Source organism: Panthera pardus, unplaced genomic scaffold, assembly GCF_024362965.1.
Source record: "Panthera pardus isolate Hobbes unplaced genomic scaffold, ASM2436296v1 HiC_scaffold_6, whole genome shotgun sequence".
NCBI classification, from domain to species: Eukaryota; Metazoa; Chordata; class Mammalia; order Carnivora; family Felidae; genus Panthera; species Panthera pardus.
Window position 1 is genome coordinate 94858458 of NW_026526991.1, and position 13675 is coordinate 94872132.

The window sequence follows — 13675 nt, forward strand, 5'->3', positions numbered from 1 at the left end:
TTCTCCCATTTTCTCTTCTAAAAGTTACTTTTCGGGGCGCCTGGGTGGCTTAGTCGGTTAAGCGTCGGACTTCGGCTCAGGTCATGATCTCACGGTTCGTGGGTTCGAGCTCCGTGTGGGGCTCTGTACTGACAGCTCAGAGCCTGGAGCCTGTTTCAGATTCTGTGTCTCCCTCTCTCTGCCCCTCCCCTGTTCATGCTCTCTCTCTGTCTCAAGAATAAATAACCATTAGGGGTGCCTGGGTGGCTCAGTCGGTTGGGCGTCTGACTTCGGCTCAGGTCAGGATCTCGCGGTCCGTGAGTTCAAGCCCCGCGTGGGGTTCTGGGCTGATGGCTCAGAGCCTGGAGCCTGCTTCCGATTCTGTGTCTCCCTCTCTCTCTGCCCCTCCCCCGTTCATGCTCTGTCTCTCTCTGTCTCAAAAATAAATAAAACATTAAAAAAAAATTAAGAATAAATAACCATTAAAAAATTTTTTTAATAAAAAAATTAAAAAATATATAAATAAAAGTTACTTTTCAGTTTGAGTCCTTATCTAGAATTCATTTTTGGTATATCTGTGAGCTAGGGATCTAATTATGTATAAGGGGTTATCAAGCATCACTAGTATAGTTCTTCTTTTCCCTATAGATCCAGAGTGTCCATTTTGTATAAATCGTTTTCATAAATAGTTTGGTCTGTTCTGAGCTTCTGTTCTGTTCCTAGTTGTCTACTTGTCCATCCATGCACTAATGTCATTCTGTTTTAATAACAATAGCTCTATATTAACGGTGCATGTCTGGTAGGAAAAGACCCCCATCCTTTTCTTCTGTTTCATTGGGCCTTGGAAAATCCTAAATTAAAAGTTATTGTCCCTTCTGAAAGAATGGTGGCTGCCAGGAGCTGTGGGAAGAAGGGAATGGGGGATTAGTGTTTACTGAGCATCAAGTTTCAGTGGGGATGATGAAGAGGTCTGGAGCTGGATAGATTGGATGGTCACGCAACAATGTGAATATACTTGTATGCCACTGTGTACAATTAAAAGTGGTCAAAATGCTCTAAAAAGTCAGCGTCTCTTAAAATTATGAAGATACCATTGCACCGATATATTTTTTTTTTTTAAACGTTTATTTATTTTTGAGACAGAGAGAGACAGAGCATGAACAGGGGGAGGATCAGAGAGAGAGGGAGACACAGAATCGGAAGCAGGCTCCAGGCTCTGGGCCATCATCAGCCCAGAGCCCGATGCGGGGCTCAAACTCACCAACCGTGAGATCGTGACCTGAGCTGAAGTCGGACGCTTAACCGACTGAGCCACCCAGGCGCCCCTGCACCGATATTTTTTAATACAGTGTTTTTGATGAGAAATCTGATGTCTGTTTGATTCTCCCTCCCTCCCTCCTTTGTAGGCATTCTGTTTATTTTGTCTGGAAGATTTTAAGGCTTTTTTCCTTATCTCTTCTATTCATACATTTCATACTATTTGTAGGTCCTTTCAATCTGAGGAAGCAAGTCTTCTCTGAATGACTTATTTAAATGCTCCGCCTCGCTTCCATATTCTATAGTCTTTCTCTCTGGAACTCTGATTAGATAAAACTGAAAATTCTAGATCTTTCACGTATCTTGATTATGTAGAGAACTTTCTAGCTTTGTTTTCCAGTTCGTTAATTTGTTTTCCAGCAAATCTGATGGAGCCCTTTTATTATTTCAACAATCAGATTCCATAATCTCTGGCTTATTCATACTTATGTGTATTCAGCGTTCACAAGAATGTGAACACAAGTCATAACTTGTTGCAAAGCCCTAATCTTCTTGCTCTACAGACTCCATTTCCTCAGGTGGAAGTTTGACCGTCTCTCTCTGTTGTGGTGGCATTCTTCAAAGTTGGACATTCTTGATTTTTCACTCATCTCTGTAGAGGGCATCTGTTAGATCTACGTCACATTGCTTTTCTTGGCCTGTTTTTTTTTTTTTTTTCTTCTTCATCTTTTTTTTTTTTTTTTTTAATGTTTATTTATTTTTGAGACAGAGAGAGACAGAGCATGAACGGGGGAGGGTCAGAGAGAGAGGGAGACACAGAATCGGAAGCAGGCTCCAGGCTCTGAGCTGTCAGCACAGAGCCCGACATGGGGCTCGAACTCACGGACCATGAGATCATGACCTGAGCCGAAGTCGGACGCTTAACCGACTGAGCCACCCAGGCGCCCCTCTTGGCCTGTTTTGAGGAAGGATAGGATTACCACTGGTTATACCTCGGTGGCTAGTGTTCTGGTACAGATGCTCCTCATTCTTCCCAGACGTTGCCAGACACTGAAGGTGGGGCCCTGCCTTATCTTTCTTACTGTCACCTTCCTCCCCATTTTTCTTCACTGGAGATAGACACTACCATTACTATTATCCGGCGGAAGGGGTAGGAGAAGGTGGTGCTAAGGAGGGATCAAACCATCTAGACATTCCTGCTGCAGTACCCGAATCAGTCAACTTATTTGAACTTTGAACTTTTTCCTGCTGCTAGCATCTACCAGTTTGGGGCAGTGAGCATTCAGGGTGTCCTTCCTATATTTTGCAGCAAAACAAAAACAAAAACAAAAAAACAATATTCAAGTTTTGGCTATCATAGATCTTTTTCACCTGCGCCTGTATTATACAGGCATTTGTCACAATTTCTGGTCCCTGGAAATTTCCCCCTCTTGTTTCCCATGCAGTTGTGATTTTCTTCATCTACCTTTTCCATTTCTTATAGACCTTATAGAAATTTGGAGCTGGAAGAAAAGGTTGTGCCACTTTTGTTCAATCTATTATCTTCAAGTTCACCCTTTTATCATGTTTGAGTTATACATAAAGAGAGAAATAAGACAAAGAAGTGATCCATGGGAACCAAAATATCACCTTTTCTGATAAAAGTCACCGAAGGGGCACCTGGGTGGCTGAGTTGGTTAAGTGTCTGACTTCGGCTCAGGTCATGATCTCGTGGTTCATGAGTTCAAGCCCCGTATCGGGCTCTGTGCTGACAGCTCAGAGCCTGGAGCCTGCTTTGGATCCTGTGTCCCCCTCTCCCTCTGCTCCTCCCCTGCTCACTTGCTCTCTCTCTCTCTCTCTCTCTTTCAAAAATAAATAAACATTAAAAAAAGAGCCACTAGAGAATGTAGCTTAGCATGGAAGGCAAATGAGCTTACTAATACTGAACCACACAGTATTATACCGACTGAACCAGCCAAACCCAGCAGCCCCAAGAGGGGCAGATCCCATCATCTGGGTGGCCCTGCCCTGCAAATAGCAGAGTGGGTGCTTTCTTGGGCTGCCTGGCTCCCAAAGAGGAAGAAGAATGAAACCAAGCCATTCATGCTCAATTTATTATTCTGGAATTTACCAATCAGATTACATCACCCTCTCCAAGAACACAAGGAGATCTACTAAGTCAGGTTCCTTCACAGATGGAAGTGGTATTCATTCCCTGTTGGGACTGTAACAAATTACCACATTGTTACTTAAAACAATGCATCTTTATTCTCTAGTAGTTCTGGAGGTCGGAGGTCCAAAATCCATTTCACTTTTCAGAGGTAAAGTCCAGGTGCTGGAAGGGCTGGTTCCTTCTGGAGGCTCTGAGGAAGAGGAAGAATCCCACTCCCCCCCCCCCCCACTTTTTTTTTGTCATTTTCAACATTTAGTGGCTGCCTGTGCTTGTTGCCTGTGTCTCCTTTCTCCGTCGCCAAAGCTCGTCATTCCCATCTCTGGCTTTGTCATCACATCACCTTCCTCTCTGACTCTTCTGTGTCCCCCTTTAAGTACCCTTGTGGTCACATCAGGCCAACCAGATAATCCAGGATAACCTCCCCACGTCAGGATCTTAACTTAATCACATCTGCAAAGTCGTTGGTACCACATAAAAGAATATGTTCGCAGGTTCCGGGAATTAGGACATGGATATGCTTGGAGAATCACTCAATCTATGGCAGAAGATAATATCAAAAGTCAGTTAAGAATTATCCCCCCACTAATATTCCCTTGATTTTTGTTCTCTTAAACCGCTGGTTTTAGCCATTAAGCCTATGTCAGCAGAGGTGTGTGTGACATCCTCAAGAGAGGACCTCAGGAGCCTATCAGAACAGTCCTGCCCCATCTTCATGAGACTACTCCTCCCTCTTATATTACCCAACTTTGTCCCCTCCCAGGAACACTGGTGGGCAAGACAGATTTCACTCACAAAAGGTTCCAAAATAGTTCCCTATATGCATTGATTAAATAGTTCAATGCCATTTTGTACCCAAATCTGAACTTTTCATTTTTCTATTATCCGTTTTTATCATGCCTATCCATGTTTTCCACATAGCATACCAGAGGATCAGGATTGAGATTTAAAGAACATTTTTTTCCAATGTTTATTTATTTTTGAGAGAGACAGAGAGAGCGTGACTGAGCAGGTGAGGGACAGAGAGAGAGGGAGATACAGAATCTGAAGCAGGCGCCAGGCTCTGAGCTGTCAGCGCAAAGCTCAAAACAGGGCTTGAACCCACAAACCATGAGATCATGACCTGAACTGAAATCGGACGCTTGACAGACTGAGCCACCCAGATGCCCCGGGATTGAAATTAAATGACAAAGGGGCGCCTGGGTGACTCGGTTGATCTTCGACTCTTGGTTTTGGCTCAGGTCATGGTCTCAGGGGTTCATGGAATTGAGCCCCCGTCAGGCTCTACGCTGCCAGCACAGAGCCTGCTTGGGATTCTCTCTCTCTTCTGCTCTCTGCCCTTCCCCCACACATGCTTGCTCTCTCTCTCTCTCAATAAATAAATAAACGTTTTTAAAAATTGATAAAACTGGGCTCCTGGGTGGCTCAGTCGGTTAAGCGTCTGACTTTGGCTCAGGTCATGATCTCACGGTTCGTGGGTTCAAGCACCACATTGGGCTTGGTGCTGACAGTGCAGAGCCTGCTTGGGATTCTCTCTCCCTCTCTCTGCCCCTCCCTCACTTGTGTGCACTCTCTCTCTCTGTCTGTCTCTCTCTCTCTGTCTCAGAGTGAATAAACTTAAAAACATTAAAATTATTTAAAATAATAATAAAATTAAAATAAAAATGACAAATGCACTATTCCCATTATAATATGCACAACAAAACCTCAATAACAAAATGCTAATAATGTTGAGGGGAAAAAATTTTAACATAAACATCTTCCCTTTATCAAATGTCTAGAGAGAAATTAAGGTCCAAGGCATGAAGTAAAAATCATGAGACATTAAGGTTCAAAAAAAGCAAGGTTCAAAACAAAATTATCCTGTTTTGGTGAATTAAAATTCAAAGAAATTGAAGTCCAAAATTCATTTCCCCCAACTTTTTATTCGAGCTGCTCTGTCTCAGATGGAGGGGATTTCGATGCTTGGGTAGAGGCAGGGATCTTTTAAGCTACATTTTAAGCTGGATCTCACTGGAATGGGGGCAGCTCCTAGAGGGCCTCCCAATTAGAAAACAATAGTTACCCCCAGCAAGTCTGTACTCTGCTTTTTCCAAGAGTCTATAGATTTACAGAACATGCAAAATGATCACAGCACCCACTCTACACACACCAGAGGCAGAAAACAAGCCGATTTTTCAAGCAAATTATCAAGCAAAATACATTCCCAGAATCAGTAGTGCGGGTCGCCAACAGTATTTTGGGTCGCCAAAAACTGTTGCAGAAATAACAGCCTCACCAGAAGCCAGTTGAGTGAGACCAAGAATCCAGAATTGATGGACTGTGAGTTAAAACCCAGTTAGGAGGGGGGCACCTGGGCAGTTCAGTCTGTTGAGAGCCGGACTTCAGCTCAGGTCATGATCTTGCGGTTCATGGGTTTGAGCCCCGGGTCAGTCTCTGTGCTGACAGCTTGGAGCCTGGAGCCTGCTTTGGATTCTGTGTCTCCCTCTCTTTCTGTGTCTCCCCTGCTCGCTCTCCTTCTCTCTCTCAAAAACAAATAAATAAATAAATAAATAAATAAAGACTTTTTAAAAATAAATTTAAAAACCTAGTTACGAGAAATCTACTAGCTACAGGTTAATTTCCGCACAATGGCACCTTGCATTTTTCACATCCAGGAAGTTCCACCTCTGGCAAGGCATTTGAGGGGCTGCTGCCTCCTTGCCAAGTTAGAATCGTGCAGCACTGGCAACGTCTTCGTTGATCAGATCTTATCTGTGGAGCTGTCCTTTCCCACCCAGATATTAGAAACCTCTTAATTTCCGAGTCCCTTTTGAATTTTAGTTGTCTGCACTGCAGTGTTGCACTGAAGGTGAATTCCATCCAGTGACAGAGCTCCCAAAGTAACCAGTAAGCATTTTTATTCCTGTGCTGCCGTGGCTTTTTCCACCGCCTCTTTCTGTGGCATTCCTCAGGCGGAAGAAAACCATCACCTGGGGAGGATTTCTCCATCCCATTTCCGTAACCAGTTTCTAGCAACCTCGAGGACAAGTAGAGGGAGTGATTCTTGAGCCACATAAATGCAAACTTAGTCCATCCACTTTTGCCCTTGAAGATAGTTCAAAACAACATTAAAAAGGAATCAAAATCAGGACAGTTTGTTTACATTACCCACCTAAACTTAGTACTAGCACATTGAAAACTAATCTCTCATTAGTGCTCTGCGGTCCAAAGAGAACCCAGCTGCCCCCACAGTTTAAAAACAGCAAATATTTTTCTACTCCTTCAATATCTAAAAGGGCAGTATATGAAAAGACTGTTTCTTTCTCCCTATAATTGAACCCTTGCCTCAGCTGTAACTGCTTATTAAGACCTCTTCAGCCTGCTGGCCCCTGATAAGTCCCTCTTGTGGCCCCTGTGCCATTGCCAAAGTCCTCTTACAGCCTCAGAGTGGCTTTTCTAAGGTCTTTTTTCCCAGGCCACAGCTGTTAAGAGCCCACTGCACCACCATAAAAACCTACCTGGCTCAATGTAAGACTGCCAAGATCGAAATGTCCTGCACACACACACTAAAGAGCAAGACCACAGGGCCAAGGCCAATCCCATGCCACTCCAGAAGCCTCAGTCACTCCATGGGCATTCATTCGCTTCTCCCTAATTGTGTATTTCTCCCACACCAATTTTCTGGCCAATGTATCAAATGTCGGAACACTGAAGCAGAGCCCGATAAATAGCACCCCTTCCTCCTTTTCTGAGTTCAAAACAAACTGAGATAAAGGAGTGGAAGGAGAAGGCCAAAGTCGTACCTAGTTCCTGATAAAGCTGGGTTGAGAGTCAGAAAAGCTTCCCAACACCCAGCTGCAGAATAAAATCCAGCAGTCCAGGTCCAAGGGGGATTTGCCTTGCCGTGAGTGGAAGCGTCAGCCCGCCCTGAGAGTGGACCTCATGCTGGCTGGATTCCAAGGAGGAAAGTGGGTGGGAATGAACTGAGCATGCCCACTTTATTTTCCCCAAATCTGCCCCTCAAATCATGCCCCTTTTCCGTTCAGGGCTGAGTTAAGAAAGGGCAGAGAAAATGCAACTGCCTTCACTCGGAAGGGTGGTTTTGGCTTGAAAAAAAATTTTTTTTTACTAGTAAAAATATTATATGTATTACTTGAGTAATTAAACAGCATGACCTTTTAAAAAATTTTTTAATGTTTATTTATTTTTGAGACAGAGACAGGGGAAGTAGGGGAGGGGCAGAGAGAGAGAGAGAGAGAGAGAGACAGAATCCAAAGCAAGCTCCAGGCTCTGAGCTGTCAGCACAGAGCCCGACACGGGGCCAGAACCCACCAATGGTGAGATCGTGAACTGAGCCGAAGTCAGACGCCCAAGTGACTGAGCCACCCAGGCGCCCCCCCCCCCCCTTTTTTTTTTAAATTTTTTTTAATGTTTATTTATTTTTGAGACAGCATGACCTTTTAAAAATCAAAATGCTAGAAGCTTCCCACCTGTTAGACTGCAGCACTATGGCTATAATTTGAAATTCTAAAGATGAGATTTCTGGGGCATTGTTAATTAGCATTAGGGAATGTTTCCTCAGTAGTTTTTCATATGTCTTTATGAAAAAAAACGTAAATTTGGAGTGCCTGGGTGGCTCAGTCAGTTAAGTGTCCAACTTTGGCTGAGGTCATGATCTCACAGTTCTTGAGTTGGAGCCCCACGAGACAGCATTGGGCTCTCTGCTGTCAGCACAGAGCCTGCTTTGGATCCTCTGTCCCCCTCTTTCTCTGCTCCTCCCCTGCTCACTCTCTCTCTCTCTCTCAAAAAATAAATAACCATTAAAAAAAAAAAGTAAGTTCATACATTTATTAGCTGTGCACTTGAAAACATGATTTACAATTTGGAGTGAGTTTTTTTTTTTTTTTTTGAAATAGAAGGTATGGCTTCTTTTTTTTCTTTTTAAGTTTTTATTTATTTGTTTCGAGAGAGAGAGAAAGTGTGAGTGGTGGAGGGCAGAAAGAGAGGAGAGAGCAAGAATCCCAAGCATGCTCTGCACTGTCAGTGGGGAGCCTGATGCGGGGCTTGAACTCACTAACCTGTGAGACCATGACCTGAGCCAAAGTCAGATGCTTAACCGACTGAGCCACCCAGGTGCCCCTAGAGCCAGATTTTAATAAAAGCTTTTCTCATCACGGAGACAAATGTTTTCAGCCTTCTCAGATTCCCTCCACTGCCTCTTCTTTCATTTTGTCAGTGCCCCACCCATGTGAGTCACTGCCCATTTCCAGACTTCAATGAAATGGCAGTGTGTGAAATCAGTTTCTGAGTGGTCACAGAGTGGCCAGACGACACTATCTAGGAGTTCAGGAGGTGAACCCTGGCCAACGGAAATGGAGACAGGAGCGTGCAGGCAGGTAAATGCCCTCATGTGTCCCTCTTGGACTGCTCTGAGGGACAGCTACTTCCTGCAGCCTTTCTGAAGGATCCCTGCTGAAAGGCCTTCCACTGGGAAGACCACTTCCGTCCCTTTCCTCATTCTCTCCATCTGAAACTATCTGGGCCGTTTGGGGTCATCCTGCCCTTACCTTAGGGCAGCCCTCAGCACTTACCACCTCCAAGCTCCCACAAAGCCAACATTTACTGAGTGTTTCTCAGCGAAGCAAAGACAATATTACATTACATACCATATAGGAAACGTTCCTCTTTTTTCTTCATTTTCCTTTATTTTTTATTAAGTAATCTCTACATCCAACATTGGGCTCGAACTCATGCCCCCGAGATCAAGAATTGCATGCTCTACCAACTGAGCCAGCCAAGCGCCCTTAGGAAACCTTCCTTTTAAATATTTGTTCAGTTTCTATTTCCTCAACATCTCCAGGCTTATAGCTCACCCATCTCTACTGCTTATTCAACCTTCTCATCAAATTTTCTTCCAACGATCCCCCTCAGCCTGTGGTAGGTGGAGAACTTTGGTCTTCCCTCACATGTTAATTCTCTTCACTGCCAGCCACCCTGCTTAATTCAGCAAGCCCTCTAGAGTGAGCTGAGTATACAAAGCATGCATTCATCCCGTGGACAAGAAGGGAGGTATTGCCAGTACATCATTATAATACATCTTTCCCTCTGTCGCACGGGCATAAAACAAAATCCCAAGCAGAGGGAAGAAACAGTTGTGTCAGGGGTGATGCAAGTGTGGGGCCTCGGCAGGCTCAAGTATGTAGTACAATCTGGTGGAGGAAAAGGAGATCGGGAACAGGGATCTCGAGGCAGGGGCAGATACGACCTGAAATTGGGTTCAGAATGAGGTGAGTCACCTGTGCTGAAGGAGGGCAGGAGCTGGGAACGTGTTTTCAGGAAACACTGGCACAGGCAACAGGAGTGCAGTTTAATACACGATCTTATATCAACAAACACCCCATATGTTTACTGCCAGGATCAGAACTGATCCCAGTGGCAATGAGACTGATCCTGAAAGTAGACAAATGGATCACTTGCCTGGACTCGAGGGATGAAGAACCAGGAAGCCTGGTGAATATTAACATCTCCCCTCACACTTAACAATACATTCTCCTTATGTATTGGTTTCCATTGTTGCTATAACAAATCACCACAAACCTAGTGGTTTGAAACAACACAAACTTAATCCCTTGCAGGACTGTGGGCTAGAAGTCTAACCTGGGTCTCACGGGTGGCAATGAAGGTGTTGACGGTGCTGCATTCCCTACTGGAGCCTCTAGGGGAGGCTCCTTTTCCTTTCCTCTTCCAGCTTCTAGAGGCTGTGTTCCTTGGCTCCACGGTTCCTTCCTCCACCTTCAAAGCCAGCAAAGGCACGTTGAGTTCTCTCATCCCGTCACTCTGATGTCTTCTGCCCTCCTCTTCCACCTTTCAGGACCCTTGTGACATTGGATCCACCCAGATAATCCCAAATAATCTCCCTATTCGTGGGTCAGCAAATGAGCAAACTTAATTCCATCTGCAACCTTCCCTCCCCTTTAGCCATGTAACATATATTCACAGATTCTGGGAATTAGAGTGTGTGCATCTTTGGGGATCCATCATTCTGCCTACAATACGGTACTGAGTGCTATGGAGAAAAACAAAGCAGGGATGAGGGAGAAGGAATGACCAGTCTTCCATAGGCGTGTCTCTGACCACAGCTGCTTTTGCTTTGAAGGATTCATTTGATTAGATTGGGCCCAGCTAGATAATCCAAGCTATTCTCCCTGTCTCCAGGTCCTCAACATTAATCACATATGGAAAGACCCTTTTGCCACTTAAGGCAACACTCATAAGTTCCGGGGAATCGGATGTAGACGTCATGGGGAGCCATTATTCTGCCTTACACATCTTATCTGTGATAGAATTTTCTAGGTGTCTAGGCTTCTCATTGACCCTGAAATTTCCAGCTGGAGCTCTGACAGAAGCCCTTGAGAATTCAACTAGTAGATACAACGACCTCAATTTAGTCAGAAAGCAAAAGATTCTTCCCTCTTAACTCCCTAGATTGTAAAAATATGTGTCCTCTTCTCTCTGCTTGGAAGTAAAGCAGCAGCATGATGCCACTACCACCATTAAGATACAGAAGAGTTACATCAGCCCCAATAATCCCCTGGTGCTGCGTCTTTATAACCAACGCATCTCAGCCCAAGTCCCTGACAACCAAGGATCTGGTCTCCATCTCTTTACTTTTGCCTTCTTGAGGATGCCATACAAATGGCATCACACAATCGGTAGTCACTCAGATCTGGCTTCTTTCACTTAGCAAAATGCATTTGAGATTCACCCATGTTGCTGTGTGTATAGTTCATTCTTTTTTACTGCTAAGTAGTATCCCATGGTATGGTTACACCACAGTGTGTTTATCCATTCGATTGGGTTTTTTTTTTTAATTTTTTTAATGTTTTATTTATTTTTGACAGACAGAGATAGAGCATGAGCAGGGGAGGCTCAGAGAGAGAGGGAGACACAGAATCCGAAGCAGGCTCCAGGCTCTGAGCTGTCAGCACAGAACCCGATGAGGGGCTCGAACTCACAGACCGCAAGATTGTGACCTGAGCCGAACTCGGATGCTCAACCAACTGAGCTACCCAGGTGCCCCATATCCATTCAATTGTTGATGGACATTTTGGTTTCCAGTATTTGATGACTGTGAATAAAGCTGCAACAAATACTCATGTACCATTTTTTTTCACGTGAACTTCAGTTTTCATTTCTCTTGGGTAAATACCTAGAATTACTGGGTCATATGGTGTGTGTTTATCCTTGTAAGAAAACTCCACACTGTTTTCCAAAGTGGCTGCACCATTTTGCATCCTACCAGCAATGCATGGGAGTTCCAGCGGCTCCATAGCCTCATCAGCATTGAGCATTTCAGGTTTTGTTTTGTTTTGTTTTAGTTTGGGTTTAGTTGGGTTGGCTTGGCTTGGGTTTTTAGCCATTCTAAGAGGCATGTGGTATTATCTTATTGTGTTTGAATTTGCAACTCCATAATTACTGATGATGTTGAACACACGTTCATGTGTTTATCTGCCATCTGTGTGTATCTCCTTTCATGAAGTATCTGTTCAAAGCCCTTTGCCCATTTTTTGAAGAACAAATATTGTTAAAATGTTCATACTACTCAAAACAATCCACAGATTTAATGCAATTCCTATCAAAGTACCAAAAGCATTTTTCACAGAACTAGAACAAATAATCCTAAGATTTGCATAGAACCACAAAAGACCCCAACGAGCCAAAGCAGTCTTGAAAAAGAAGAACAAAACTGGAGGTATCACCATCCCAGATTTTGAGATATTCTACAAAGCTATACGAACCAAAACAGTATGATACTGGCACAAAAACAGACATATAGATCAAAAGAACAGAATAGAGAAGCCAGCAGTAAAATCACGATTATTTTATTATGTTAACCTTCAACAAAGGAGGAAAGATCATGCGATAGGAAAGACAGTCTCTTCAACAAATGGCATTGAAAGCACTGGGCAGCTACATGCAAAACAATGAAACTGGACCACTTTCTTATACCATGCCCAAAAATAGACTCAAAATGGACTAAGGACCTAAATGTGAGGCCTGAAACCATAAAAATCGCAGCAGAGAGCACAGGCGGTAATTTCTCTGACATCAGCCATAGCAACATTTTTCTAGATATGTCTCCTGAGGCAAGAGGAACAAAAACAAAAATAAACTATTGGGACCACATCAAAATAAAAAGCTTCTGTTCAGTGAAGGAAATAACCAACAAAATTAAAAGGTACCTACTAAATGGAAGAAGATATTTGCAAATGCTATATCTGTTAAAGGGTTAGTATCCAAAATATATAAAGAATTTATAACACTCATCACCAAAAAGCCAAATAATCCAATTCAAAAGTGGACAGGAGACATGAACAGACATTTCTCCAAAGAAGACATATAGATGGCCAACAGACACACAAAAAGATGCTCGATGTCACTCATCAACAGAGAAATGCAAATCAAAACTACAATGAGATATCATGTCACACCTGTCAGAATGGCTAAAATCAAAAACACAGGAAACAAGAAGGTTGAAGATGTGGGGAAAAAAAAGAACTGCTGTGCACTGTTGTTGGGAATGCAAACTGGTATAGCCACTATTGAAAACAGTATGAAGTTTCTTCAAAAAATTAAAAATAGAATCACCATATGAGGGGCACCTAGGTAGCTCAGTCTTGATTTCAGCTCAGGTCATGATCTCATGGTTTGTGGGATTGAGCCCCACTTCAGGCTCCACACTGACAGTGTATAGTCTGCTTGGGATTCTCTCTCTCTCTCTCTCTCTCAAAATAAAAAAACATTTTAAAAAGAGAAGGAGAAAAAGAATTACCGTATAATCCACTAATTGCATTAATGAGTGCAATTAATGTAGAAATTAATTCTACAAAGAATATGAAAAACACTAATTTGAAAAGTTTGATAAGCTCCCCTATGCTTATTGCAACATTATTTATAATAGCCAAATTATGGAAGCAGCCCAAGTATCCACCAATAGATGAATAAAGAAGAGCTTAAATATATACATATATTTATGTATATATACATATACATATATGTATGTATACATACATATATACATACAGCTCCAGGCTCTGACCTGTCAGCAGAGACTGACACAGGGCTGGAACTCACGAGCTGTGAGATCATGACCCAAGTTGGATGTTCAACTGACTAAGCCACCCAAGCACCCCTGTAATAGTAAAAATTTAATGGCAAGACAGAAGAAAAACTTTTTTTTTTCAGTAAGTCCATGTCAATTATTTGTTTGGATCGCTTAGATAAGAAAAATAGGATAAGTATCAGAAA

General features: G+C 43.1%; 1 protein-coding gene across 7 annotated transcripts in view; it reads right to left on the bottom strand.

Annotated features, from left to right (window-relative positions):
- APOLD1 (apolipoprotein L domain containing 1) overlaps positions 1-13675 on the bottom strand; it is a 61148-nt gene that overhangs the window by 24589 nt on the left and 22884 nt on the right. For 5 of the 7 annotated variants that reach the window (XM_019452007.2, XM_053894594.1, XM_019452009.2 and 2 more), the window contains one exon: positions 10025-10159. The exons of the other annotated variants lie outside the window; for them this stretch is intronic. The gene's annotated coding sequence lies outside the window, so the exon portion shown is untranslated. The remainder of the gene's footprint in view (positions 1-10024; positions 10160-13675) is intronic. 7 annotated transcript variants of the gene reach the window in all.